Raw genomic sequence first — 3,557 nt, 5'->3', positions numbered from 1 at the left:
CAGGTATCTGAGAGATAACACAATCTCATGGTGCTTTAGGTTTCCTTGGCAAATGTTCAATTCATTTGGAGTTGTAGTCTTCTTCATTTGTCCTTAGTCTGCCTAAATTAGCTAACAGTGTTGTTTAAAGGACCTAACAGCCACACTTGAATATAGGCAGATCTACCTTTCTAGAAAAAGTGACTTAAGTAAAAGTTAGATGAGATGAGAAAACTGTTCAAGTAGAAGTACTAAAGCATCTGATATTAAGAGTACTTAAGTATCAAAAGTACAAGTAAACATAGGCAATTTCCCTGTTTTACATATAATCAAAAGAAAGTTCATTTTAAGCCAGTGCAAAGGCAAGCTACTGACACAATATTAAAAGTTCTTTTTTTAACTGCACCACACAAACATTAAAAAAAAAAACACAATTTACTATTCATTGGATTATTCTGCCACCTTGTGGTCAGTTTGCTTAATTACTACAATTTCAAATGGATTCTTCTGTCTGAGTTTCATAATAAACTGCGTGACAATTTAAACCTGTGACCTTGTAGTGTTAAATTCAGCTTCTTTTAAACCTCATCCTGTAGGTAACAATAATAACAAATATCTGTATTTATATTGTGCCTTTATATTCTGTTTCAAAGAAGATGTATTAAACTGCTAAGTAAATGTTTACTTTAATGTACATCCATCTATCCATCCACTCATCTTCCTGACCTGCTTCCAGGGTATGGTCACAGGGTTTAATGTATATAACAATTAAAAGTATGTATGTTACGTAAATTCAGCAGCAGCAAATCAGAAATGTGTATCAATAGCACTACATGTAATAAAAGTTCTACATTTTGCATGCATGTCCTCTTTGTGAATTAGCCTTTGGGATTAGTAAAGTATCTATCTATCTATCTATCTATCTATCTATCTATCTATCTATCTATCTTAACCATTTTTTTATGCTTTCAGATAGAAGGAAATACTGTATGACTATTGGTTCATAAAAAGTCATTATCCATTCATCGATCCATTTTTTGCTGCTTATCTGAGCAAAGATGCCCAGATGTCCCTTTTCCCAGCGACCTCTAGGCGTTACTGTGGCATTCTGCCCCAAGGTCTCAGTCCCAGTTGGACATGCCCGAAAGACCTCAACTGGTTCCCTTCTATGTGGAGGAGAAGTGACTCTACTTTGAGGTCTTCCTGAATGTCTGTACTATTCATTCTATCTCTAAGGATGAGCCCATACATCCAACTCATTTCTGATGCTTAAATCCACAATCCAATTCTAATGGTCACTACTCAAACCTCATGACCATAGATGAGGACAAGGACCTCGAAAAAAATACTACCAGCAACTTTCGATAAAAAGATTATTTCATTGCATCAAAAATGAAGAAATTAATTAGGCAAATGTTTACACATGATTAGAGTCTACAAAAATTAGACCAACAACTTATCAAAAGTTAGGTGAAATGGGGAAAAACAAGAGAATGGAAGTTTCAAAACTATATTGAAAAAGACTTTCTTCTTATAGAAGAAAATTGCTATTACAAGGAAAAAGGCCACTCTGAGAAGGAGAACAAGAGACATAAAGGGAAAAACTCAATGTCCTAGCAACCAGGCTAAGAAGCCCCTCAAATAAGGGAGTCTACCTGTGCAACAGGTGGCCCCACCCTCTTGGGCTCAAAATCAAGGGCTGAAAATAAAAACATCATAGCCATTTTAAAAGAGAAAAATTATTATAAAATAATGTACAAAAAAGACAGCATTTAATGTAAAGTAACTAACTTTTAAAAGAAAATAATTATTAATAAGCTCACATTTAAATTGTTAGTATAATGAAGAAAAATCGAGAGTGGACTCCCCTAGACTTTCTCGTGTACTCAGATACAGGGATGGATATTTGAGGAGTAAACTGTAAGACAATGATTATATTTTTATATTATGTACATTAAAGAACAATCAACTACAAATCAAATTAATCATCAGTCATCATTAACTGTAAATATGCACTCTCTTCTATTGAATTGAATTCCTTTATTGTCATTGTATAGCACAATGAGATTCAATATGCAAATCCTCCATAAACTTATTTTCCTATAAAATGATAAAATAACAGTAACAATAACAATAATATGATAGAAAACCAATGAAAAATATACAATATGAAAGCATATGTATAGTATACATGTACCATATAGTGCAGGTAGTGAAAATGGTTCATAAAGTGGCTTAGGTTGTGCAATATTACAATTGAAGTGCAAGTTTACAGTGTAGTAATTGTAGTTATAAGTACAAACAGTTCTGCTGGGAGCACTTGATGGACTGATAGAGTGTGTTTAGAGCTCTTGGGATGAAGCTGTTTCTAAGCCTTGAGGTCCATGCCAGAAAGGCTCTGAAGTGTTTGCCTGATGGGGGAGGTTCAAATAGACTGTGCGCATGGCTGATTGGAATCCATGCAGATGCTGATGGCTTTCCTGAGGCATCATGTGCCATACATGTCCTCCAGACCTGGAAGCTGTATCCCAATAATCTTCTGCACTCTTGACACAACCTGCAATAAAGCTTACTGATCAGCTGCTGTACAGCTGTGATTCCACACTCAGATATAGTGGGTTAAAATACACTGAGTGGTGCACTGAGAGTAACAACGCTAAAGCAGCGATGTTATTTGGAATTGTTTGACCATTCTATGCACCATTATATTGTTACAGGTCGATTACAATCAGGTGCATTCAATTTATAAACACTATGTGGTTAATTACAGTGTACTTGATAAAACCCGCATCATGGATCTAATAAAGAAAGAGAAACCACACAGGAACAATAGCACTGCTTTGACACTTAGTGATGCTTGTATGCAAAACCGAGCAGAAAGGTGCATACTAGGTAATCCATTCCCGGATGGGTTTATCCATTCCCGGGAATTCAGGAATCCTGCATGTCATTCCTGGGATGATACAGTGGATGGGCATCTTACATGTGAACGGTTTTAGAACGACCGGCACTTATTTTTAATAAAACTACTGCAGTATGTTGACACCATAAAAGACTAACCTTATCTACAAGCAGTTCATGCTGTCATATAAGTACACGTATCTAGTTCGTGGTCCTCAATGCATCGATCGCGATCGACTGGTAGATCGCAAAGGTAGTGCAGGTAAAAAAAAATTTTTTAAACGTTAGTCTATCATATATCCTCCCTATGGCATTTGCCACTTGATTGACATACAGGACGGCCAGTCTGATATCTCTTTTCTTCTAAGGCACTGGTCATCCCGCATGCACGATTAAACGCGCGAGCTACTGCAAAACTCCAGCTGTGATCTAGTTAGCCTTCCAATTTATATCGACTAAAGAAGGGATTTAAAAAAAAAATTGTTTGGGGAGGGTATGAGCTTTATGTGTAATTAGAAGAGGATTTTTTTCTCTTACAATGTCACAATCGAAGTGCGTTTGTCTGATCTGTTAATATATCATTGCTATTCCAAAGAAGGAAAATATGGAAAGGCACTTTCGAACTGTTCATAAAAACTACGAAAATGACTTCCTTTAGAAAAGCGATATGAGAAAGA

This window comes from Polypterus senegalus, chromosome 16 (genome assembly GCF_016835505.1).
Source record: "Polypterus senegalus isolate Bchr_013 chromosome 16, ASM1683550v1, whole genome shotgun sequence".
In the NCBI taxonomy this organism is placed as follows: domain Eukaryota; kingdom Metazoa; phylum Chordata; class Cladistia; order Polypteriformes; family Polypteridae; genus Polypterus; species Polypterus senegalus.
Note: the sequence above shows the minus strand (reverse complement) of the source record.